The sequence below is a fragment of the Ambystoma mexicanum genome, chromosome 5q (assembly GCF_040938575.1).
Source record: "Ambystoma mexicanum isolate Mex_15411 chromosome 5q, UKY_AmexF1_1, whole genome shotgun sequence".
NCBI classification, from domain to species: Eukaryota; Metazoa; Chordata; class Amphibia; order Caudata; family Ambystomatidae; genus Ambystoma; species Ambystoma mexicanum.
In genome coordinates, this window is record NC_090933.1 from 720,071,219 (window position 1) to 720,098,694 (window position 27,476).

Consider the following 27,476-nt stretch of genomic DNA (forward strand, 5'->3'; position numbering starts at 1 on the left):
ATCCCTGGCTTGAGTTCTGAAACAATTTTCCCTATAGTGTCTTCAGAAGGTACTAAAAGTTCAAAAGGCATAACGTTACAAGACGCATCCAGCTTGTTAAGAGAGTTTTCACTTGAACCTTCATTGGGAGGATAACTGTTTTTTCTGTTGATTTTTTATTTTCTTACAACAATCTAGTGGAAGTTCAGCGCACCAGAAGTCACTAGCCTTGACAAGAGTGTCCTTAGTTTTCTTAGCCTCAAAATCCTTAAGAAATGTAAACAGTTCTTTTTTCTAATCAGATTTAGCATTTGCAATTCTATTTTCAAGGTATAATTTCTTATTAGCAATCACAGTTTTCTTATAGTAGTGGGCTGCAGACTTATACTTAGCATGAGAATCGGGACACAGACTTAACCTCCACATCCTTTCGACTGATCTTTTCTGTCTTGTTGGGTGTCTTGACCCACGTTCTAACTGTTATGCTGCAACATTTGGTGCTGTGGGCTTAGAAAATCCAAGATGGCGGAAAAGCCCACATTTGCACCAGAATCCAGGAGAACCGCGCAGTTTTGTGCACACCAAAATGGTCCCCTGAACCACCACCCACCAGTGCAAAGAAAGATGGTTCTGTTCAAAATCCTTTTTTATTAATGTCAAAAATTGCTAAGATCATGGGCCCGAAAGCCACCAAACAAAAATCCAACTATGGTTGAGTGTTTTACTTTACTGCAGATACACATCAATGCCATGTCAAGCAAGGATCATATACTATCAAGTAAAATCCTTTGTTTTTGAAATGTATTAATTCAAGACAGCTGTCAAAAATAGGTGCAGTACCGGCATTGGACACTGACCGGCACTGGCGCTCTATAAATCCTGACAGGAGAGCTGTCTTGCAGAACTGTGCAGTGAACAGAAGGGGGTCTTATGTAATTAAAAGTTCAAAAGACTTGCTTTTCCTGAGAACCATTAACACCTCAGAGACACACACAACAGCCCAGGATATCATATGGCCCTGTTGATTGAGAGGGAGGAGTTTCCCCTGCAGCCTGCAGGACACAACACAATAGACCCTTTCAATTGAATGGGGTATGCTGATTTTGGGTGTGGACTGCAAACAAGTCTTCTGGAAGAAGGAGAGGCCTGTGATCTCTGACTCACCAAGCTTCTGGGGGCCGGCCAGACTGGATTGTGGATTCATACTGCAGCAAATACATGTTTAAGTTAAATTGCTTATAAAATCTTGTATTAAGCTCACAGAAATGTACAATTTGGGGGTCCTTAATATGGAAAATGCCCTCACAATCTGAGACCAAACTCCACTTTGTGCGGTGTTCTGGGACCGAACCCCGCTATTTATTAATATTGCAGACACTGTGTTTATGCTAGAGACATAGTAAATTACTGTAATATGCTCAGGGAGAGGGTACAGGTCTGTGTAAAGATTTGATGCAGCACCAATGTTGCTAAAGCTACCAAAAATGAAAAAATGTTGTCATTTCTTAACCCAAGCTCTTAGAAAGATCAGAGTTGGGCAAGAATGTACCTTAATCCATCTGCAATGTGTACATGTCATTCCAACAAACTGTGTATCTGGGAAATATGTGTTTTGGGTAAAATTGATTTTTCTAAGTAAATGCAAAGGGGAGTGTTCTTTCTGTATGCCATAAAATTAATGCCTGATTACGCTTCATTCCTTCCCCCAATCAAGGGGGAGAGGAGAGCTTGGCCAATGATAAGTTGTGAGGGGCAGGCTTAGTTATGCCCACGCACACACCCATTTTCAAAACACATAAAAAGAGACTGCTTTGGACAGGCAAGGTTCACTTTCCACATTCTTGCGCAGCATTTTGCCGGACGACTTCAAAATCCAGAACTCAACTCCAGATAGATCCAGAACCAAGCCAGAACTTAAAGCAGGGGGCCATCCACAAGAATCCTCTTCAGCAGGCCTCCAAATCTTTTGCAACCAAACTATTCAACAGCCGAGCGAGCTGTTTGATTCTGGCTAGAACCTTGGGCCAGAACCATATCCAGACCCAGACAGCAGAGCTGTATCCAGAACCGGTAGCAGACCCACAAAGCCGTGCTATATCCAGAGAGACCAGAACCAGAGAGACGCAGAGAGACGCAGACCAGACCGCTGTGAAGTGCAGAGCAGAGCTGACCCAGAGAGCTGTGACTTCAGAACCACCCACCAGGAGTCCAGTCCAAACCTGATCAGACCTTGACGGACTATTTCAAATTTATAGTGTGAGTACTCAGCTAGAACTGTGCCAGAACCAATCTCTTAGTCTAAAATAATCTGATTCAAACCATTTTAACCTGTCCATAACTGCATCATAGAATCGTGTGTCCCTTCTCCGATTTTAAACCTGTAAAAGTGTAATTTTGCCCTTTTGAATCATTATTTCATTTCTGAAAAACGACCTTCATAAAATTGTCCGTATCTTTGGAATCGTAGGTGCTAGGAACGAGATTTAACTTTCATTTTAAAGCTAAGATTCTAAGCTTTCCAAGCCTACAACCGAATTTCTATTCCTTATAGGTATTCCGTAATCGCACTCGACGCATTCGGAAAAATTGCCACAAATTGAAAAATTAGCTCCTGTCAAAGATAGCCGCCTTTTGCTTGAACTGCTAAAATTCGTTTTCAACCTACTAATCCCTCATTGAGTGTTGCCAGTGTGACTTGAACTAATCTTAAGTAGCTATCACCTACCCTGAATCTCCTATAGGGAATTAAAATAATTTTTAGCATATTTTTCCCTTCTTTGCATACCACATTTAAAGTATTTTGCCTGTGTTTTAAAATCATCCCTGTTCTCTAAACTTGCTAGGGGGGAACTGAAATTCGTATTGTATGGTGATTGTATTCCTGAAAACCGTGTGCTTCACTTCCTTATATTACATAGGGGGGAGTGAATTGCCACGAGGGGAAAAGTGAACACGTTATCTCTTGTGAGACCCTATCAGTTATTTCTGTACTGCATTTTCTTTCCATCATTGTTTTTCCTTGAAACCATAAAAGCATTCTCAGTTACCTTTTCCTTCCTATACCAACTCCTAAGTAATTAAATAAGCATACAATTGCCATAGTATCCATTGTTGATCACCGTCATATTCTTAAGTGTGATGTCAAATATTAATTTATTATAACAGTGTGATATATATATCTTGTTTAATTTTTCCAATAAACCTTTTAAATTGCAAAACAAACCTACTTCTTGGCTCAGTGAGGTCAGGGGGATTCAAAGAGAGGGGCGTTATATAAGGGTTTATCATCCAGAGTATAACATGTCATAAAAATACATAAATAAGGGCTTCCCTTGGGCGTCCCAGACGAGGCACTGACTTAGTGGGATTGCTGAATTGAAGTCACTTAACAGATTGGGGGCTCGTCTGGGATTCTGAATTAGAACTATCACTTGTGCAGATTAATAAGGTGTGCTAACTGACAGGATACATAATCCTGTTGGATCACCACGTTGTGTTACACTGTAAAAACACCCCTCAAAGGAACGCTCTAAGGAAATGGTCTGTTTTGAAAAATAAAATACAAACTTCTGTAAATCAGGAAGGAAATCAATTTCCAGAATGACGACCTTGGTAGATATCAAAATAGCCAGAGAACACCTCTTACATAAGCTATTTGTGAGAGGTGAGTGGGCTCATCAGGACCAGGCGGTCTGGTTGCAGGCAATCACACCACAGATCACTGAAACAGGGTCAGCTATATGGAGAGATCAGGGTCCCTTACATGTGGCCCTGAGTGAACTATATATGGCCCCTAAGGCTAAGGATGAGCACAACAAGATTGCCAGGGTAGCGGCATATTTATATTTATATATGGAAGCCATACAGGACAAATGTGCTGAAGGCCAAGATCTGGCAAATAGGCAACTGATGGCATTAGAGAAGACCCAATCTGACTTGGTCTCTTTTGAGCAGAGGCTGCAGAGGAGCCAGGAGTCAGAAAATGATAGTAGGCAGTATATTATTAACTGGATGACCTCCAAAAAGAGCATCAGAACTTGTTAAAGCATACCAGGAGGGTGGAAGATGCTCTGGCAAGAAAGGAACAGGCCAGTAGGGATGGGACTCAGGAGCTAACCCTCCTGCAGCAAAGACTGGCCCAGTATTCCAGGAGCAACCAGGAAGCGCAGAGAGAAAATGAGGCTCTCTGTCAGCACAATGACAGGCTCCAGCAACAACTAGCCATGCAGGAGAGACTGATAGAGTCTAGTAAGCCCTTAACTGAGGAACTGAAAGCGCAGGCTCTTGCATTGCAACAGGGAGCAGGGGCTGACAGAGATGAAGTTCGCTGGGAAAGGGAAACACCTGAGCATAACCTCAGGAGCCCTAGTACCAGAGGCCTTCATCTCTCCCAGTTCTTGGACTCTGCCACTCCCATGTCCCCTGGCGCACATGAGCACAGGGTCACAGGGATGGCAGACTACTATCCAGCCAAAAGTATGGGGCTCGTAGGCAAGTACCACCCAGGAATGGATGGGCGGGCATCCGGGTATGGGCAGCTAAGTACAGTGCAATTTAGTGGGGAACCCCAGGAGAGTAGGCCCACTAAGGGCATCCTGAAAACCTCTGCCCAGTTAGGTCAGGGGGGGTACTCATCAAATCCTGGTAGCAAGGAGGAATCTGAAGACTCCTCTGAATGTCACAGGACAAAGGAGACCAGGTCCCCAGATTCTGCCAGCCATTCCCAGGCTCGCAGAATCCAGGAAAACCTGGAAGATCAGACGTGCACATCTGGGAGCAGTGCTTCTGAGTCAGAGGATGAATGGATCAGGGTTACCCGAACCAAAAAGGCCAATAAGGCAAAAAGGGCCTTGCTTAAAGACCCCTTAAAACAGATTAAGGCACGCTTTATCAAAAGAACACCAAGTATTCTGTTTGGGAACACTTGGAGCTTTATGAGCAAATGATGGAGACTTTCCATTTAAAGAACAGCAGTAGCTGCATTCAGTATGTGAAATGGACATTCTCCCCAGAATACTCCAGTTTTTTTTCAGGGCTGGAGGACCAAAATCATTCAAGATGGTCCACCTACAGGGCGGCCATCTTGAAACATTTTTCTGTTCACAGAAATCCCCAAGAGGCTCGCAAGGCAGCCTACAATTTGCAATGTGGGGAGGATCAGGCCCCACAAGAATTTGTGCAGGAGTTAAAGCTTGCTTTTGCGTAGACTACAAAAAGAGTGCGCACGGACAGTAAAGAATTTGTTAATACGTTTTTACATGCCTTACCCAAATACATAATGACCCAGCTCGTGAAAGATTTTCACGAGAAAAGATCTTTAGACTGGGTCATTGAGCAAGCCACCCGCATCTATGAGGTTCAGAAACCGGTGGAAAATAAGAATCAGCCCAAAAACCCCAAAACCAACAATACCCCTGCTGCTGCCAAGGTGGCAGAGGTAAAGGTTGCCCCTGTTTTAGATTTGGATATGGGGGGACCTAAAAACCTGCCTGCACCAAATAATTCTAAGCCCAGAAGGCCCTCGGGCCAGTCACAGACAGGGAGTCAAGGAGGTAGTCCCACAAATGGGGTCCCTCACTCCCCTGACTATGTAAGTCCCCGGAACAAGGGAACAGACCCATCCTGGGCTATGTGTGGACTCCTCCAGCCCAAGGGGGGGATCCAACCAAGCGCCCAACCCAGGGAACTTCCCTCCGCACTTCCCCCAGGAGGGCAGAAATTCACCAAATCCTGGGCAGAACTTGTTCTCCAGGTATCCACCCAACTTCCAGCCCCAAAATCATCCATCCTTCTTTCCCAAATTCCCTGAGCCCAGACAACCGAATCAGGGAGAGGGGAGGCCAAGGGTGGAGGTGTACCCAAATCTTCCCAACCCGGGGTACTACCAGAGAAGGGACAGCTACCCTTCCCGGGATCAGCCCAGGGGAGAAAATAGAACCCCGTATCAGCCTAAGCGGGTTTCACAGTTAGAGCGCCTGGTCCAAAATATGGCACGAGATCTGGGTCACATACTGAGGGCTCAACAGAACCCTCAGATGAGCATGCCACCGCAGAATACCTCAAACTCTGAGCCTGGTGCTCCAGAACAATGACAGGGGCAGCACCCTGATAACCCACTGGTTCCCAGGGAGGAGGCACAAGGGGAAGGGGGGTGTAAAGCCTTGGAGGAAGCTTCCTTCCCCACTTGTAAACAGCCCCTGGAAACCCAGGAACCGGAAACAAAATCTCCAGTCCCTGAAAGTCTGCCTCCCAAAAAGCAGAGTGGGGGTAGGAGAAACAAAGTACCCAAACAGACCCATTTTGAGGAGGAGGTACAGATCTTCCAATTTGAGGGAGAGGGATCCCAAGAGGATCCTGGGGAAAGGATCTTTTCCTTCAGAGATGGGGGAACTCCTCCCAAGGAAAAATGGGTCTCAAGGGATTCCAATCCAGACTGGGTAGATGTGGGGATTGAGATGTCGCCACCCATCATCCTATCCCAGAACCAACAATACCGAAAACCCCTGGTTCAAACCCATCCTGGTGACTGCCTCCAAAAAGGGGGGGCGACCCAGAACCGGAACCAGGGTAACCCAAAACTGCATCCATAGACTGGGTAGATGTGGGGATTGAGCTGTCGCCGCCCATCATTCTATCCCAGAACCAACAATACCGAAAACCCCTGGTTCAAACCCATCCTGGTGACTGCCTCCGTAAATGGGGGGCGGCCCAGAACCGGAACCAGGGGAACACAGAACCGCATCCTTATCCGATTGAAAACTTTTTCTTTCAGATTCCCAAAACTCCCTGCCAAACTCTGCCCAGATCTCTTCTCTCTCAATGTCCAAAACCAGAAAATTAGCCCACCAGTTGTCCAAAAATGTGCATTATCTGTGCCCCTTGAGGAGAAGGAGGGAAGATACTTTTCCCCGGTACAAGTACAGGGGCAGGGTACAATTTTGGCACTGGTGGACACGGGATCCCAAGCTACCCTTCTGTCCAAAAGGGCCTTTGATGAGCTAAATTTAAGAAGGGGGGAGAATTACCAAATTCCTCTCACCTCTCTTCCTGGACAACTTCAGAACTTTGACGGGAAGGAAATTCCCGTCGAGGGGACTGCAGATTTGGACAACAAAATTGGGCGACACAAGGTGAAACACCCGGCCATAGTAGTGACTCCAGAGGGCACCCCTTGTTTACTAGGGAATGACCTCCTGAGAAGGTTGTCACCCCTAATAGATTGCGTAAACAAGGTCCTCTGGTCCCAGACCAGCCGACCAATAAAATTAAAACAGAGCGTCAACCATGTTAGTTTAAACGGCATCTGCCACATGGTTGAACAAAAATCTGACCAAGTAGAATTTCACTTCCAGAACAACCAAATTCCAGATGTGACAGTAATAGCAGTAGGACAATAGACTGGTGATGGGGGGTCCTCCCTATTTCTGAAAATCAACCTTCCTTCCAGTTTAAGGTGGTATTCCACATTGGAAGGAAACACTCTGAAATTCTTTACTAATCCACAACCAAACATTCCCACTCCGATAGTCCAGAAAGATGTGAAATCAGCTCAGAGCCTGGCTGATATTCAAGAAATTGGAGAGCAGTTGTTCATCCCTGTTCAGTTAAATGATGGGAAGGACTCTGTTCTCGCCCGAGTGTGTGTGAACAACGGTAAGAGCTTCATCAGTGAAGCCATGTTCCGCCAACTCCCAAAACATCCAGCCATTCCCACATTCAAACTGATAGACAAATGGCAAATGGACCTGGAAGCACCCAATTCCAAACATATCCTGCCAAGCAGGCGTATGCTCAAAATCTCCATTGGCAACAAGAGCATAGTCCATAATTGTTGGGTCGTACGAGGCGTCACTGCCACCTTTTACTTAGGCAGTGATATTCTCAATCGCTTTGCCATTAGTTTGGACCTAATAAACTTCAAAGTTTGGTCCCAATTAGTGGATAATCCCATGGGCTTTGATGATCCAGAAAAAGCATTTAGGTCAGCTCAATTGCTACCTTATGCAGTTGAAATTCAGGTTAAAGAGGAAGTCACCATCCCAGAAAGGACCCGACAATTCTCCCTGGAAGTGAAAGTTAAAAGAGGACAAAAATTGAAAAACCCTGATGCTTATATTCATCTAAATGCTTTTCTCCAACAGCAAGGGTTGGGGGTAAACCCAACACCATTAGTCAATATAGAACATGACACCATTCCAATAGAGGTGGATAACCGTGACTTAAACAGTATTCCTCTAGCCGCAGGTGCCATTATTGGAATGGCGGTTGATGACCGACATTTCTCCATTGATTTAGGAAATGAACTGTTAGGACCAATCCCCAAGGACTGTTTTGACAGTGACAGTGATGACAATACAACACCAGACAGGATCTTTACCCGGCATGGGGGGAACTTCCTGGTGTACACTTCCTGCCCTTATGGTAAGGAAAATGTGACTTGTGACTTCAGGAGGGATGAGGTGATTTTCCAGGTCCATGAGGGATGCCTTTCCCACCTGAAGCCTCCAGTCCCAATCAGTACTCTGACCAGGGACTTCTCCACCCAGCTGGACGAGGCTGCTGAGATAGCAAAACCAGAAGTCTTTCCAGGCTTCAGGCAGATGGTGGAAGATAGAGTCAAACTAGCTGACGCCTGTGTGACTCTGGAGCAGAAGCAAAAGTTGAAACAAGTTTTCTTGGATTTTCAAGATCTCTTTGCGGTGGACTCATATGACTGTGGTCACACCGACATCCACACAACAACAATTCGCACAGACCCTGGCATGACTGCAGTGTTTGTGAAGCAATATCGCTTGCTTCTCGCATCCATGGAGTCCCTTACTGAAATAATTAAGAACCTTGAGTCCCGGGGAATAATCCGTCCAGTACACAGCACCTTCAATAATCCGGTGTTGGGAATATTGAAGCCAAACGGCCAGTGGAGACTCTGGGCCGCCCTTAGGGAGCTCAACAAAGGGGTCCATACTTCCCGATGGCATCTTCACTACGTTGACCAAGGGCTGGCCCAGATTCAGGGGTCACAGGTATTCACTGCAATAGACCTGATCAATGGATACTGGAACGTGCCTGTCAGTAGGGAGGACCAATACAAACTGGCTTTTACCTTTGGGGGCCAGTAGTACACATGGACCCGGACTCCCTTCGGATACCTCAACTCTGGCAATGAGTTAAACATTTTCCTACACAAAGCCATGCCCGACCTGGTGCGAGGGGTAACCTGGCTTATGTAGATGATGTCCTCATCAAAAGTTCATCTGTGGAGGAACACATAGCGGAGATCCGTTATGTTCTGACACAGTTGAGGGCGGCCGGAGCAAAACTTTCCTTTCAGAAAGCACAGTGGTGTAGAACCCGTGTTAATTTCTTGGGGCATGAGATTACTCCTCAGGGTCTCTGTCCCCAGGAAAAGAAAGTGGAAGCACTCCAAAAATTGAAGGATCCCACAACTCTGCGGGAACTAAGGAGCCTCCTTGGACTGACTAATTACAGCAGGAAGTTCATTGAGGGCTACGCAGAGATCACTAGACCCCTGATTCATCTTTTGAAGGGGGGGGTCAAGTGGGAATTGGGTCCAGAATAATCGGAGGCAGCAAGACAACTCAAAAGAAGCCTCTCACAAGTGCCTTGCGTAGCTTACCCTGTCAGAAACAAGGAGTTCTTCCTGGAGACAGGGTTCTCTAATACGTGCTTGACGGCAGTATTATACCAAATGCATGACAAGGTCAATAAAGTAATATCCTATGCGAGCAAAACTTTATCCTCTGTGGAGGAAAAATTCAACGTTTGTGAGAAGGCACTCCTGGCAATGGTGTGGGCATTGAAGAATTACCGCCCGTTTATCCCGGGGGAACACATCATAGTGGAGACTCCACACCAGCCTCTGCAATACCTCCAAAGTGACAGAATCCGGGCCGGAAATGTGAGTAATTCCCAAATTACTTCCTGGATTCTGTCAATGCAAGGCTCTCCTCTGGAGGTCAGATATGGCCAAAACAAGAAGAGTCCCCTCGCGCAAGGTCTGGCTGACTTGCATGATTGTGCCAGAGAAAACTGTCTCGAGGACGAAAGTCTAAAAATCAAGGACAACATGGAGGCATACCTTAATTCCCCACACAATGTCTTTGAAGAAGACAAGTGTGAGGGAATGCCCACTGTCTATGTGGATGGATGCTCTTACCATGTTGACAACAATGGGGAAAAAGAACTGGTGGCCGGCGTAGGGAATGCATGGGTGAATGAGTCCCCAGAACCCTCCGCTGGGTACAAAATTGCTCCCCGAAGTAGTCAGGTGGCAGAATTGATGGCTGTGTATCAAGCCATCCTCACTGCTGTCCAACATCAACTCCACGAACTAGTCATAATCACAGATTCAGATTATGTACGGAACGGGTTCGTGGAGCACCTGGTTAATTGGAAAACCAGAGGCATGTTATGTGCTAATAACAAACCCCTGAAACATGGGAAGTTAATCCAAAATATTGATGATCTGGTCACATCGAAAGGGATGACCATCTACTGGAAAAAGATCAAGGGTCATTCCAAAGTAGAGGGACCAGACAAGACTGGAAATTACTTAGCTGATTATCTGGCCAAAACGGGGCCATCCAAGGGGATCTAATAGCGATTTAGTCCCTGTTGCGGGAAATCCAGGTCACTGCTATCACTAGGTCCCAGACAAATGCTCACAATGATCTTTTAACTGCACAATGGAGTAAGGAGAGCCCAGATGCTGATCTGATCACGGCTCAGAAGGGGGATCCAATAATTGGTAAGTTTTACCAACACATTGAGGACCTTGAGATCTTTCCCCTGACGGATGCCAATTACATTGGGAAAGAGGACCTTAGAGTGTTGATGAAATGTCCAAAAATGTTCCGAATCCAAGACGGTTTGTTGGTAAGGAAATCCCAAGGTGGCCATGATCAGTTGGTGGTCCCTACCTCATTCCGAAGCCTGATGTTAAGTCACGCCCATGATGCGGCCACCGCCGGTCATAGGGAGTTTCATACAACACTTGAGATCTTAAGAGAGGTTGCATACTGGCCACACATGGGGCAAGACCTCGACCAATACTTGAAGGGGTGTTTTATGTGTGCACAATTTCAGCCAACATCCCTCACACCGGGCGCCTCTCCAAAAGAGGGGGATGACACTGCCATGGTCAGATTTGCAAATCGACTTCATAGGCCCCGTGATTCGCTCCTCTAGGGGAAACAAGTACATGTTGACGGTCACATGCTTGTTTACCAAGTGGGTGGAATGTCTCCCGGCCCCAAACTGCAAGGCAGAAACAGCAGCTGCCCTGATGATCAACCACAACTTTTTGCATTTTGGTCTACCCCAAAGGATTGAGTCAGACAGAGGTAGCCATTTTACCAGCGAAGTAATGACTAAGATGTGGGAGATACTGGGGGTTAAAAGGAAGCTACATATTGCTTACCGGCCAGCCTCTTCTGGTGCAGTGGAGAGATACACCAGAACCATAGTGAGCATCTTAAAAAATGTGTGGCAGATTCTGGGCTAAGTTGGGATATCCGATTACCTCTGGTCCTAATGGCCATCAGATCTACCCCTTCATCTGCAACTAAAATGTCACCGTTTGAGCTGATGACTGGACGCAAGATGGTGCTTCCCCAGCATTTGCTCTACAGGACCCAAGAGCAGACATTGATAAATGCCTCCACAACTCATGAGTATTTGGAGAATTTAAGGAAACACCTTCATCATGCTTTTGCCTATGCTCAGCGGAATCTAGAAAGATCAGCTGATAGCATGAAGACCCATTACGATTTGAAAACCACCATGAAAGAGTACAATGTAGGAGACCGGATTTATCTATACAATTTCCAAAGAAACCAGGCCAAACAGCGAAAATGTTTGCCTACATGGAAGGGACCTTTTGAAATTATAGACAAGATCTCCTCAGTTGCCTACAAGATCTGCATCCCCAAAGGTAGTTTGGCAGAAGGGGAAGACAAGTGGGTCCATATAACTCAGTTAAAGTGTTGCCATCCCAGGCACACTCTGCAGCAACTGGAGGAGTCCTCTGCAATACCAGAGGGGGCCGCTCCAGAGTAATTCAGTTCCAACCCTAAAATATCCCACATATAGTCTCTAAAATATTATGATTCTTGAATGAAAATGTCTTCTGATTGTATCTTGTTTTTTTTTTTTTAAAATAAGAATGTAAATGTCTATTGATTTATAAAATGTATATGCCGCCCCACTATATCAATAGTGGGGGAGAAATGTCTACGACTAGGTATTGCCATTTTGCTTTGTCATCCTAGGAGAAAGAAAACCTGGAGACTGACCACAGAAGACGACCTGGAGACCGGGAGCAAAGATCCGAGGGGCCCGGGGTACCGCCCAAATCTCCCATCAGGAACGGCGAGGAAAACCTATCGATCCATCCTGATGGAGGAAAAGATGCTGAACTTTGTATCTGCGGAATCAGAAGAAGATGATGCGGACATCCCAGCGTGTGGATCAAAACATCCTTTGCAACGACTCCCCCTCGACTCGTAATCAAAGCGCAGTCGGGCAGGGGGGCTTGTTGGGTATCTTGACAAACTTTTGAACTATTAGGCTGCAACATTTGGTGCTGTGGGCTTAGAAAATCCAAGATGGTGGAAAAGCCCACATTTGCGCCAGAATCCAGGAGAACCGCACAGTTTTGCGCACACCAAAATGGTCCCCTGACCTGCCACCCACCAGTGCAAAGAAAGATGGTTCTGTTCAAAATCGGTTTTTATTAATGTCAAAAATTGCTAAGATCATGGGCCCGAAACCACCAAACAAAAATCCAACTATGGTTGAGTGTTTTACTTTACTCTACTGCAGATCCACATCAATGCCATGTCAAGCAAGGATCATATACTATCAAGTAAAATCCTTTCTTTTTGAAATGTATTCATTCAAGACAGCTGTCAAAAATAGGTGCAGTACCGGCATTGGACACTGACCGGCGCTGGCGCTCTATAAATCCTGACAGGAGAGCTGTCTTGCAGAACTGTGCAGTGAACAGAAGGGGGTCTTATGTAATTAAACGTTCAAAAGAATTGCTTTTCCTGAGAACCATTAACACCTCAGAGACACACACAACAGCCCAGGATATCACATGGCCCTGTTGATTGAGAGGGAGGAGTTTCCCCTGCAGCCTGCAGGACACAACACAATAGACCCTTTCAATTGAATGGGGTATGCTAATTTTGGGTGTGGACTGTAAACAAGTCTTCTGGAAGAAGGAGAGGCCTGTGATCTCTGACTCACCAAGCTTCTGGGGGCAGGCCAGACTGGATTGTGGATTCATATTGCAGCAAATATATGTTTAAGTTAAATTGCTTATAAAATCTTGTATTAAGCTCACAGAAATGTACAATTTGGGGGTCCTTAATATGGAAAATGCCCTCACGATCTGAGACCAAACTCCACTTTGTGCGGTGTTCTGGGACCAAACCCCGCTATTTATTAATATTGCAGACACTGTGTTTATGCTACAAACATAGTAAATTACTGTAATATGCTTAGGGAGAGGGTACAGGTCTGTGTAAAGATTTGATGAAAAACCAATGTTGCTAAACCTACCAAAAAACGAAAAAATGTTGTCATTTCTTAACTCAAGCTCTTAGAAATATCAGAGTTGGGCAAGAATGTACCTTAATCCATCTGCAATGTGTACATGTAATTTCAACAAACTGTGTATCTGGGAAATATGCTTTTTGGGTAAAATTGATTTTTCTAAGTAAATGCAAAGGGGAGTGTTCTTTCTGTATGCCATAAAATGAATGCCTGATTAAGCTCCATTCCTTCCCCCAATCAAGGGAGAGAGGAGAGCTTGGCCAATGATAAGTTGTGAGGGGCAGGCTTAGTTATGCCCACGCACACACCCATTTTCAAAACACATAAAAAGAGACTGCTTTGGACAGACAAAGTTCACCTTCCACTTTCTTGCGCAGCATTTTGCCGGACGACTTCAAAATCCAGAACTCAACTCCAGATAGATCCAGAACCAAGCCAGAACTTAAAGCAGGGGCCCATCCACAAGCTGAATCCTCTTCAGCAGGCCTCCAAATCTTTTGTAACCAAACTAGTCAACAGCCGCGCGAGCTGTTTGATTCTGGCTAGAACCTTGGGCCAGAACCATATCCAGACCCAGAAAGCAGAGCTGTATCCAGAACCGGTAGCAGACCCAGAAGGCTGTGCTGTATCCAGAGAGACCAGAACCAGAGAGACCCAGACCAGACCGCTGTGAAGTGCAGAGCAGAGCTGACCCAGAGAGCTGTGACTTCAGAACCACCCGCCAGGAGTCCAGTCCAAACCTGATCAGACCTTGATGGCCTATTTCAAATTTATAGTATGAGTACTCATCCAGAACCAACCTCTTAGTCTAAAATAATCTGATTCAAACCATTTTAACCTGTCCATAACTGCATCATAGAATTGTGTGTCGCTTCTCAGATTTTAAACCTGTAAAAGTGTCATTTTGCCATTTTGAATCATTATTTAATTTCTGAAAAACTACCTTCATAAAATCGTCCATATCTTTGGAATCGTAGGAACGAGATTTAACTTTCATTTTAAAGCTTAGATTCTAAACTTTCCAACAAGCCTGAAACCGACTTTCTATTCCTTATAGGTATTCCGTAATCGCGCTCGACGCATTCGGAAAAATTGCCGCAAATTGAAAAATTAGCTCCTGTCAAAAATAGCCATCTTTTGCTTGAACTGCTAAAATTCATTTTCAACCTACTAATCCCTCATTGAGTGTTGCCAGTATGACTAGCTATCACCTACCCTGAATCTCCTATAGGGAATTAAAATCATTTTTAGCATATTTTTCTCTTCTTTGCATACCACATTTAAAGTATTTTGCCTGTGTTTTAAAATCATCCCTGTTCTCTAAACTTGCTATGGGGGAACTGAAATTCGTATTGTGTGGTGATTGTATTCCTGAAAACCGTGTGCTTCACTTCCTTATATTGCATAGGGGGGAGTGAATTGCCACCAGGGGAAAATTGAACATATTATCTCTTGCGAAACCTTATCAGTTATTTCTGTACTGCATTTTCTTTCCATCATTGTTTTTCCTTGAAACCATAAAAGCATTCTCAGTTACCTTTTCCTTCCTATACCAACTCCTAAGTAATTAAATAAGCATACAATTGTCATATTATCCATTGTTGATCACCGTCATATTCTTAAGTGTGATATCAAATATTAATTTATTATAGAAGTGTGATATATATATATATTGTTTAATTTTTCCAATAAACCTTTTAAATTGCAAAACAAACCTACTTCTTGGCTCAGTGAGGTCAGGGGGATTCAAAGAGAGGGGCGTTATATAAGGGTTTATCATCCAGAGTATAACTTGTCATACAAATACATAAATAAGGGCTTCCCTTGGGCGTCCCAGACGAGGCACTGACTTAGTGGGATTGCTGAATTGAAGTCACTTAACAGTCTCCTGGATTCCAATAAGTCAGCCGTAAACATCACATGATTGGAGATTACTACCTATTCCTTTTTCAAAAGGAGGGGGGCAAGTATGGTAATGGCCCATGAGGTAGTGTCAGAACATTGCTGCAACAGTAGATTAGTATCACTGATATGCATGCATGCAACCAATAGATTCGAAAAAAGAGCCTGAAAAGCGGGCAGTGACAAGTTGTGTAGGCTTTATATATAGTCCATGGCGTGAAAGTGAGTGCCTCTGTTTTTGTAACACAGTGTGTCCAGGTCAGAAAATATACAACAATGATCAGACCATGGCAACCTCTCTATAAAAGAAAGGAGTAGTGGTGGCAAGATTATGAGTTAGAACCAAGTCTAAAATGTGCCCTTTTTTCGAGAAGCTGAATTAATTAATTGAATAAAACCAAAGTTTCTAAAAAAATGTTTTCAGAAATGAGGTCTTGGCGTCTGTACCATCGTAGTCCCATAGGTTAAAATCACCAAGAATAAGGGTGTTGGAGGATAGTTTAAAAGAGTTGTTAATTAACGCAATCAATTACTCTTCAAAGACATTAGTACATGATGGTGGACTGTAAATATTTAAGATCTTAAAAGTAATATTGGCATCAACACTCATTTTTTCCAACAATGATTCACAGTCCTCCAAAGATAGTGGGTTTAAATCACAAACTTTAAAGGTATCTTTAAGAATTATAGCAATCCCTCCACTGTGTCCTGCTATCCTATCGGCCCTAAAAATAGTATAACCATCAGGTTTCGTCTGTGTAGCTGCATGATTCGTAGTCACTGAAAGCAATGTTTCGGTAAGACATGTGATGTCCAGGTCATCCTCAGCAATAAGGTCAGCCACTTCAGTAGTTTGTTTAATGAGGGAACGTGTATTAAGAAGCACCATATTCACTTTAATGTTAGAGGAAATTTCATTGATCTGACTTGTAGCGGCCCTCTTAGTATTAAATAAATGCAGTGTCGGAATTAAGATTAGTACATGCGGATTACGTTTCCAAATGAAATGTTCTTTGAGCTTAAACTGATGATTATGAGGTTAATATGGCAGGGGCGTAAAAAAGGGTGTTGTACGCCACTCTGATAAGTTTCAGGCAAGTGTCCTGCACTTATGAAGAGATGAGGACAAATAATGGCTAAGGTTGGAGAATCACTGGCTAAGCACAGTCACAGTGGGGGAGTGGTTGTGGACCCCAAAGAAGGGTATCCCATTGAGAATACAAAGACAGAGACTCTTGAGTCTCCTATGGAAATTTTGGCGGAGGCAGAGAGAGATGCAAGGAGTCACTACCTGGCAATCCCCACTGAGTCATCTATGGACCCCACCTATCCGAGATGACATTGCAGATTCACTCCTCTTCCAGTCATGGTTTGAAGTGGGACTGGACAGGGTAGGACAATTGCTAAAGGGACAGGAATTTTTTTGATAGAAGTACTCCATTAGGGTTTATGTATGGGAACATTATCTGTCTTCATGTATCGACAGTTCAAAGAGGTTCTTGCAAATAAGTGGAAAGCTTCTTTACACAGGGAATTAGCAGACACTGAGAGCATCCTTAGTACTAGTTCCACGACCAGAGGGCTAATTCCTGGTATATACAGATCCCTTTTTCTAGCAACAGGGGGAAGATGAGAATCTTATAGAAAGAGGTGGGAGTGGGATCTAGCGTTAGAATTTGGAGTTGTAGGAATATGTGTTTAAATTCACATAAAACAACAATTGTGTACCAATACAAACTACATGGACTTCAATGGTTATATGGATGACAGTACAATCCAGTGTGCCTCTTAAACATTTTCCTAGGTGTAGACCCCAGGTGTTGGCGAGGCTCTGGAGTGAAGACCCCATATTGGCTGCTGTGGTGGATGTGCACGAGTATACAGAGCTTTTGGAAGGAATTGCTGGGTTGGATCACACACTTGCATGTGAGTGAGAGGCATATCGACCTGCTGCTGATACTGTTTGGAATAGAGGTGGTAGAAGGAGAATGGAGACATCTGCCACACATGGCCCATTTCTCCTTTTTGGTGGCTAGGGCATGTATTGTTATTGGCTGAAAGAGAGATTCCCTCCAAGGAGGGAAAACGTGGGCTCTATAGGCGATAGAGACATACGAAATGGAAAACATCATGGATGCCATTCATGACTTACAGCTGTCTAGAGAAATGGAATGGTCTGCTTTTCTTGATATGATATATGATATGATATGATATGATATGATATTTTATTTATATTCTGCTCGTACACAAGTGTTTCAGAGCGCGAAAAGTATGGAAGTATGGAACCCGCTGAGAAGTCAATTCATGCTGGTTAGAGTATTTCGAATTTGCGGACACATAGGGTACTGGGTTGTGAGTGTTTAGGTTGCCACTTATTTCTAAAAAGTTTACTGAAATGTAAAAGAGAGAGTTGAGAAGCCATGTTATCGAGAATACATATGAAAATGCTTCATGATTAACTGATCTCTGCAGCTCGTTACCTTGGGATGGGGGCGGGTATGAGGGAAGGTGAAGGGAGGCAGGAGGGAGAATTGGGGATAACTGTTTGCAAAGCTTGTAGGATAGGCCTTGTGAGATGTTGAGTATTTTATTATGATATTTCAATAAATGTGAATTTAAACAAAGATGCAGCTTGGCTGTTGTAGATCAGCATTTGTTAGTGGGAATTATACAGAACGTGTGATGTCCATTTCTTTGGAAAGTCATTGTGCCTACAGTGGAAATGGAGAGACACAGCAAATATAACAAGCCGTTGACCCAAATAAATTGGATAAATTTAGCAAAACATTCTGAAACATGTTGTTTGACATCACATGGATTCCTTGGGCTCCAATGAGAGTGATATGGCCAAGCATTGCTTTTGTGTCTGTGTTGCTGTGTTTTGCATTGATGGCAAGGGAGACATTGAACACTGCTGAAGAAGAAGCTTAATCCCATACAAAAATGTGGGATTAAGAGTTGTATATTTCAGTCAGGTGCATGTGTAAAACTATAGAAGCAATAGAAAATGCTGCTCACTCAATTTGAATAATCAGCCAACCTTATTGTATTAATGTGTTTTTTTTTCAGATTGACTGCCAATGTGAACATATCACCAAGTCTCATAGCTGCCCTGAAGAAGGTTTTGCACACAAATCTATGCCCTAGTGTTACATCTGACCAAAGACGCTCCCTTAAACTACTGGCAGGAGTATGGTAAACCCCATTCGGGGAAATAAGTCGCTTTGGAAGCTTTGGCGGCTGCCATGGCAATGCGTTCCAATGTTCTGTGGGTCACGGCACAGGAAGCTATGTGTAGGTTAGCTGACCAGTGCAAGAGACACGCCTCCATACTACGTCTTAGAATGGATCATTTCCCATGGAACGCTGCTTCTGTTTACAGCGTTATTTCCGCAGTATTTTTTTTTATGCCTGACTTAATTTGTAGAACTTGGCTTTGTCCTCGGATTCACTTCATCTTGTGATTTCATCTTGCTGATTATCTGTTGCTGACCTTGGAACTCCTTCAGGGCTGCCTCTTGGTTTCATTTGGGCCCTTCATTTGCCAGTTCGTTGCGGACCTCAGAACGCTTCCACGGACTGCTTACTGATTGCCGAATCAGTCATTTCTTCCTCCGCAATAAGGTCTTTCAGCGACTCGTCTTGGAATCCTTAACGTTTGGCGGTTTCCGACCACAGAGTGCAGCACTCCTACGAACACTGTCATTTCAGCGCAACAACTCAGGATTCCTCACCAACTCCGGTAAGCCTTTCCTCCTTGTTTCTTTGAGCTGCGCACACTTTTGTGGAAACACTGCTATTACCATCTCCGTCTTGCCACTATTCCATTCAACACACAAGCTGCCATTTCTGCACAACCCTCCACCCCCCCCAGCATGCTCTACCTTCATCAAGACTGTGTGAACTTTCTGGGAAACCATCCAAGGGCACTCTGGACGCCCCTTGTGCCGCTCGGGTGCATTTTCCTCTACTAACCTCCCCGTTTGTTGTTTTTTCTTGTCATTGTATTGAAACTATTATTGGCCTCAGTTGTAGTTCAGTTGCGGTTAAACAGGAATCCTTTTCTTTGATCTCTGGTCCTAGTAATCCCTACCTCGTACTAAGTCAGTTTGGTTCCTCCTCTGTAGATCCATATACTTGCAGCCGACAGTAGTCTGTTTTTAAGGTATTATTACTGTAAGGCTGTACTGGTTATTTGTAACATCTTTTCTAGTACTAACCTGCACTCTTTTCCTTTGCAGCATTGTGGTTTGGCGGTGCGTGTTCTCCCCGCTCTTTAGTTTGATCGGTCCCTCTGTCTGTGGCCATTCAGCAGAGGGAGACGTCATAATAAAGAATACCCTCAAGTTGAGGAGGCCTAGTCCAGGACGAACGGATATAGGCTTAAGAAGATTACGGGCATTCTTCTGGTTACCTCTCCTACCTTCCTGGGTCTCGTTACCAACGCCCCGGCCGGTGTGGTGAGTAACACCTAGTGGACGAAACGTATGTTTTCATTGGCAACAATATATTTTATTTCACAGTATATTTTATTGAAATAATTACATTGTAAGTGGATGAAATAGCTAATTGGCACTTCTTCATACGATTGAATTTGTCTTGTTGACTTGGCTCTGCACTCAAACCTGACCTTAGTCTAAATAAATATGTTGAGAGATATTTAATGTTTACGTGTAGCGGCTGTTTGTTGTATGGTGTTTGTCTTTATGGCACCGTGATATGATTAGACCGAGATCTGTATTTGGAACTTTGCATTTGACATTTTCCGCATTAAAAATGTATTTGTTGTACTCTGCATTGTAAACATGAAATAATGTTTGTATGTACTATATTTTACAATATAGCCAATGAATTATACATAATATATTAAATGAATGACGGTACACGAAATTCATTTGATTTTGTGTATTCGCACCTGGTGGAGGCGGCTTAATCAGGGAGCTATAAATGCAGCCGAGCTCTGCCAGTGTACCTACCACCTGTGCTTCATCAGCTACCCAAGGCCATTCTACCGGTGCCACCATATTATTTAGGTGCCACGGCATCTTGGACTACAGCCCCTCATTATCCCCAGTCCCTGACCGCTCCCCGGCATCCCTCAACCACCACGCACCCAACTAACCTTTTAGGGCTCCCGTCTCCAGGCTCTACAACTCCTTACCGTGTCTTGCCACCAAAGAAATAGAAAATGGACTTGTTCAGTTTTCTATTTTCTATGACGATGTCCATCCTGTTTTCCTGGTTCATTCAGCTTACGTGCAGAGCCCATCTCCTTTTAACAAAATAAAATGTGCACCCCGGACAGATTCCCATGGTGCGACCAGCTAACATCCCCTTGTTGATGGGCGTACCAGGATGGTAATGGCCCTGATCCTTCACTGAGGCCCGCGCATTGCTTAGGCCTGCCTAGGCTCCGCTTAGACGACCCTCGATGTGAGGATGATTTCTATATATTGCCCCTTGTGGTTTGAGGTTGCCTTCTTATCCATTGGTTGTACATTTTAGGAAATACGAGGACATAACTGCTACAAATGGAATTTGACCAAGTACCATCATATGTGACTTGATATAGCTTTTAGGTGTTTGAAATTCTTTCATTTACACATTTTTAAGAAATAAATGCTTTTTGAACTTTGCACAATCAGGGGGTTGTTCTGCAAGTTTCTACTGCTCAATGTGCGTGCCCCGTGATTTCCCAGAGAGACAATTGTGTGATTCCTGAACACATTGGATTTCCTTGGTCCACCTTCGTAAATTAAGACGTCTCCTAATCACAACAATTTTGTGGATTTATGTCTGTGATTGCTTTCAAACATTGTGTTTCAAAAGCGACCTGCATAGGAAGGAAGATCTACAAGAAGGTATAGACACAGTCAAATGAGCCTTTAGGCTAGAGGCTGAGTTCCTTTATAGGCTAAAAGAACAAGAGGGTGCCATGAAATATTGTTATGATGTACAACAGGGGTCTCTTGTTTCTTATAATATGTTGTCACATCATCATACCCTCTTAATACTTGCTCAGTTACTGACTCTGAGTCAAAAGATTTTCCAGTTGTTTTAATGTGGAATAAATGAGTAATCTGTTGGTTTGGGAACAGCACACCAGGGGGCTGATAGATGGAATTATATGTGCAGTAAATAGGGATTTTGAGCACCAAACTGCATGCAAAATCCCATTTGTCAATTAATGGAACCAAATGTGCAGCACTTTTTCGTAAATATGCTGGGACTTCGTGCAGGCTCGGCACGTCTCTGCGAGGGGATAAGTGCCCTGCTTGAGACACCACGCAGAACATGGGCGTGACTTGTGCACAGGACAGGGAAGAGGGCGGAACTCATAAAAGGAGGAAGAACAAAGGAAAATGTGGCCATTATGAGGGATGGCCCTCAGGCAGTCCATCACACGCCCACTATCCTGCAGAACGATACATATTCATGGACCCCACCGCGCAACCTCTCGGCAGAGAAATTGCCATGTAAAAGCCCTCATTCTATCCACCACCCGAAGACAGGCATACAGAAACTTGCGCATAGGATTCTCCATGCAGAGGTAATATCTGGTGTCAGATTTAGGGGTGTGTGTATGTAGCCAGGGCTCCGATCTAACTTAGGTTTGCACGTACGCAGTGTAGCGGGGTGCAGGAACAATTTACAGGGGTTCACAGGCAGATGTTCTGAGTTTTACCTGAGCTATGATAAATCGTATATATGTTATCGGGGTGCCGGTAACCAATACGGGGGACCCCATGCAGGGTCCCCGAGAGGCAGACTGGTTTAAGGGTGCATGTATTTGCGGCCAGGGAACACGCAAAGGTAGCTGTTTCTGGCTGTTTTTGCTTTGCGTGCGGTCGTTTCGGAGGAGTTCCGGCCCCGACTCGCGTATATGGTTACTTTGCGCAAACAATTCCATGAATACATGGAGAGTGCAGGAAATCTTCTACGTGCAGACTTGTGGCACTATTCCATGAATCAGGCCCAAAGGCTCGATCCATGGGATTTGTGGCAAAGTTGGGGGCAGGGTGGACTCCGCATGCTTGCCTGTTGTTCCCAATATAACTGACAAATGCATCTGCATTAAGACCAGCAAGTATTTTCATGCTGGTGTTAATGTATTGGATTGCTATGGAATGTGCCTGAAATTACCACCTCATAAGAGCAAGCAGATTCGTAGCACTCCATTGTAAATGCCAACATTTTTCCGTATAAGCCTGTGTTCCTTGACTGTCTCCTGTGCTGCTGCTATGTTTTGCAATATTTTAATTTGTTTCACTGCCCCAGGTGTGCTTTCCCTCTTGATCCATTGCCACCCCAGATAACCACACCCCACACATCTTCCAACTACACCCACACATTCTTCCCAACTCACACCCAAACCCCAACACGTTTCACTTAAGTGTCTTTCTCTAGGTGCAGCATGACCCTCCGTCCCTGCAGCTTGCGTTGCTGCCATAGAAATTGTAAAGGGACAATGGGCCTCATTATGAAGTTGCCGGTACGGTAACAATGGTACCGGTAAGCTTTTTGGTACCGTTGTTACCGGACCGGCAAAGTTTAACCTGGCTGGCAAGTCTGCACCTGCGAGCAGACCAGTGTCGGATGCACCAGTCACCAGTCAAAAGGCTGCCTTGAGTTGAGCGTGTCCAACAGAAATCTCCAAAATTATACTTACACACCAGGGTGTTAATATCAGTAAATGCCTCCTTCTTGGGTGAGATTTGGTTCAGGCATGGCAGGCCACCACTGCAAAGGCCCAACTCAGCAGGAGGTACTTAACACTTTTTTAAAACATTGGAATGGCGCTATTAGCACCATGGTTGCTGCCGGTATTGTAATGAGTCCGCCAATGGCAAATGCAGAAATACCGCCCCATTCCAAGGTTGGCGGGGTGGTAATTCCCCATTTACCATTGGCCCTTCCCGATTCCCATTTTTGCCTGATAGGGCTCAATGGGACTGGGGAAGGCGGTAATTAAGGTATCGCAAATTGTGGTACCTTAATTACCTCGAAAGTCCCTTTGCGGGTCCCTACTTTAACGGCTGGTCCAAACCAGCCGTTAAGGTCGGGAGCCGCAAAGGGACCTCGTAATCAGGCATTAAGGGTTTAACGTCGCCGACACCTTTTACGGTGCCGTTAAACCCTTAACGTGACCCCGACTGTCTCTTTATTGACAATTTCTTTGACGTTTCAATGTGTTATTTACTAAAACGCCCCTTCGTGCTCCTTACTCCAGATTTTTCATCAAGCCTGCAAAATATTTCAGAAAAACTGGGAATGCCATAGGCATTTGAGAAGTTTGGAATTTTCCAGAATGTATTCCAGGCCACCTGTCTAATAACGGCCTCACCCTTTGGCAGTTTGCAAGGAGGAGTGTCTTGAATTCTGACCAAATGCTATTGATGACGGTGACGCTCGCCTGCCTTCTTGGCCTGTTTGTAGATTAAAGCCTGCACTGCTAATCTCTCTTTATGATGACTCACCCACGAACGGCCTTTGGCCGGTGACTAATGAGCAGCATGGGGTAAAAAGCAAATGCATCAGACAATGGGAGTAAATAGTGATGGATTTACACAGCCTGGGAAACTGGCAACCGCCTCTTGCCAGAAGCACATGCTACGTTTGAATTGGCAGCACAACACCTTGACGTAATCTAAAACCATCAAGTGACGTCGTTATCAAAGGATGTTGTCACAGCTGTACAGAGGTTTTCGAGCGCGTATTTTATTTCTTGAGGAGTTTTGTAAACATCAATAGGCAACACACGGTATCCGGACTTTTTCGGATGGACTAGAAGGGACATGTTATTTCATCACTGAGTCACATGGAACAAATATGGTATGTAAATGTCAACACGTGTTTTACATAATCTTAAACGCTGGAGTCTAGCATGCCTGCCTTTTGCAATTAAGGGAAATGGGGTACATGGATATAGAAATTGTGGGGCACATAATTTGAACACGAGTGGCTGTGATTAAACCTCATGTCAACAGCTTCAAAAGCAAACAATTTAACATCTCATCTAAAACACAACTCTAAAGGTTATGTTTTTATACAGTAAACCTGCAAGATCACGACGAATGTTTTATCCTTTGGTATCATTTAATGATTATAACATTAAAGAAAGGATTCTGCATCACTTGTCATGGCATCACTACCCGAGCAAATCTGATGGTTTCTGCATTCCTATGGGGTTCCCGCTACTATAGCAGGCTCAGAGAAAACATGCCGCATTTCGCAAAGGCTGCATGCAGTATTTCGGCAATTCTGCTCGTCATGATCTCTTTTTTTTTTTTTTTAAAGGCATTTCTGTCCCTGTTTGTGGATGCACTTGCATATGGCGCAGCAGCAGTTCACACTGCAGCAGTCCATGAGCAACACGCATTGTCAATGCCAGCAGTTTGGGCTTTTGTGTAGGCATGGGACAGGCACTTGTCAGGCATTGCCGTAATGGTATTAACTGGCCATAGATGGTAGTAGGTGGTGCAAAATGATGCGAGTACCCGGGCATGTAAAGTGTGCAAAACACTTCTTTAATGTTTCTTTTTGTTCCATTTGTTGCTTGAATTGTTTTTAGAGTTTCAGGAAATAACATCTCACGATACATTTTGAACCCTTCAATGAAAACGTCTAAAAATGTCATACTGTACATCTTGGGGGGCATCTGTCCCAACGTGGAAAAAGTCTGATTTTTTTTATTGACAGTTTCATATTTTTAAAATTGTTTGCTTTAATTGCATTTTGAACTGCTTTTAACATGGGTTTTTCCCATAGGAAAGCCATGTGTTGCCCCAAATATCGAATCGGCTTAGTTGTTTATATTTTTGTCTTGCATCCACATTTTTTGAAAACGCAGAACTTTTTTTTTTTAAATCAAGCTGGCCAATGTTCATATATTTAACTTTTAAGATGTATGTACATAGCACACACAGAACTGACTTTGGTGTGCGTTTTCATATGTGCATGAGATGTACAACAGGTGCATAAGACCATTTAAATTAAGTACATGCATAACATGTAATTCTCCTGTACTCCACCTACACGTATGCAAACTCACATCAAAGTTAGGCCTCACTTTAATGTGAGTTTCATACATATAGAAGGCATATAAGATGTGTGCTAAATGAAAGTACATCTTTTAGATGAACTGTGTACATGTGGGAAATGTATACCGCTTACGTGCACTCTAAAATACATCTTAAATAACACTACACCAAACACTCATACACTACCTATACACCATATGCGCAGATGCCAGACACAAATCAATCACTCATACCCCTTACGTCCTACACACCTATGACAAACACTGTTACAACATAAAATATTATGACACACTAACTTACAGCACACACTATGACACATGGTTTTATGCCATATGCTCTTATATCACATTCTTCTATGTCAGATGCTCTCATGACACACACAAGACACAACAACTCTTATGACGCACACTCTTACAATGTGCACACCTATGCCCCATGCTCTTAGGCCACACATGCATATGCCCCATTCGTTTTCCAAATACCCTTACTCCACATGCTCTTATGTCACATCCACATAAGAGCTTACACCACATGGTCTTACAAAACACACTCTTATAACACACACCGTTTTGCGACACATGCTTTATACCACATACTCTACAACACACTCTCGTGCAACACACACATATGAGACACAATTGTGAAACGTACATTTATGACACACTCCTACAGCACAGTCTTACAATACTTGCTGTTATGACACATGGGCTTACGTCACATGCTCCTCACAACACACTCTTATGCCACATAGTTTTATGGCATGTGCTGATATGTCCCACGCACACTCACAGTACACATGCTTATGGCACACACTCTTACAGCACATGCTCTCATGACACATGTTCATATGACACACATATGACACACAAACTCTTATGACACACACTCTTACAATGCACACAATTATGGCACATGCTATTAGGCCACATGCTCATATGCAACATGTTATTTTGCAACATACCCTTACACCACATTCTCTTATGCCACATAAGAGCTTACAGCATACAGTCTTACAAGATACACTTTTCTATGACTCATGCTTTATGTCACACACTCTTGCGACACATACTCTTAGAACATACACTTATGGCACACACTTGTGACACATACACTTATGACACTCCTAAGGCACAGGGCATCATTATGACTTTGGAGATAGCCATGGTGCTATTAGCACCATGGCTGCTTCCAAAATCGTGTCCGGGTCCGGGTTACCTGAATGGGGAATTACCGGGCCATTCCGACTTTGGAAGGCCCGGTATTTCCTCCTTCAGGGAACCCGGACCCGATCCTTCCCCATTCCCATTGTGCCCCCATAGGGCTCAGTGGGAATGGGGAGGGAGCTAACAACGAGCCCATCAATTACAGGCCCGTTGTTAGCTCCCTGGTCCCCTCATGGGACCCGCTATGGATGTATGGAAAAACCAGACGTCCACAGAAGGTCCCGCGAGGGGACCTCGTAATAGTGCGGAGTGGGTTTAATGGCGCCAGCACCAGTACCAGCGCCGTTAAACCCAATTCCGCTCTAGTCGTAATGAGGCCCACAGTCTTAGGACACTTGATCTTATGACACATGCTCTTACGCTACATGTTCTTACGCCACATGCTTTTGCGCAACATAGTCTTATGCCATGTGCTCATGTGTCACACACACTCACAGTACACATACTTTAAGCACATGCTCTTACATCACCTGCTCCTATGCCACATAGTCATAGGACACAAATATAACACACATACTCTTATGACACACACTCTTACAATACACACACCTATATGCCACATGTTCTTTTGGCACATTTTGCAAGGATGGTGGACTTAAATCCAGACATAGCATGCTCAGGCAGTTTATACGGTCATTATTAAAGGAAGGGGGTAAAATGCTAATGCTGTATACTTGAATTCATCCTTAGAATACACAAGACTGTGTAAACTTGTCCAAATATGGCACGCACTGCAGCAGCTATATAAGCT